Raw genomic sequence first — 933 nt, 5'->3', positions numbered from 1 at the left:
AGTCCAAGAAGTTGCATACTTTTATATATTTCATATAATGATAATAATAATAATGGTAATAATAATAATAACAATAACAATAATAATAATAATAAACAGTAACAGTAACAAGGATAATGATAACTACTGATAATAATGATGATAAGATAATGATAAGGATGATGATTATCATTATCATCAGCAGCAGCATCGTCATCACCATATTTTTTTTCGGTAGGTCAAAGATACTACAAATACGGTGGCATTAGATAAATCCTTTGCTAAAATGTCCATGCAAAACCTTCGACCACAGATTCTACAAACTGCATAACAAAAAAAAAAAAAAAAAAAAAAAAAAGAGTAGGAGTAAAGTAATTGATTTTCCTAAAATAAAACAAAGGAATCTATAGATTTTGCTTGAGTAGCACTCTATATATGCAGCCGTCCCCTCCGCATAGCGCGACGCGGGTGCTGAATAACTTACAGACCCAGGATTCGCGGGCGGGGAAGTGCGCGCCCGTGATGTATGTCTGCAAATTGATCTTCACTCCAAGCACTGGAATCAAAAGGAGAAAGCATTATCCACGTCTGATTCTCTCTATTTCCGAGCTGCGGAGGCGTGTTAAGAGTGAGGCGAAGAGGAGGTACTCGATAAGGGGAGGATGAACGTGGAAAGAGAAAAGAAATCGAGAACAGGTACACGAGAATAATCTTTTGAGAAAAAAAGGGTAATATGTATAGGAAGAAAAAGAGAGAGGGTAATAAAGTGACTATGGGATAGCTGAGGTGAGCAAAATGGGATAGGACGGATTGAAAGTGAAAGAGTTGGATAAAAAGGCGAAATCTGATAAATGGATAAATTGAAACTAACAGATAAAACCCAGAAACACAAGCAAACAATTCAATCATATATAAAAAGAGATAGATAGATATTACACGCACACTTACATGCAC

This window comes from Penaeus vannamei, chromosome 7 (assembly GCF_042767895.1).
Source record: "Penaeus vannamei isolate JL-2024 chromosome 7, ASM4276789v1, whole genome shotgun sequence".
NCBI classification, from domain to species: Eukaryota; Metazoa; Arthropoda; class Malacostraca; order Decapoda; family Penaeidae; genus Penaeus; species Penaeus vannamei.
Note: the sequence above shows the minus strand (reverse complement) of the source record.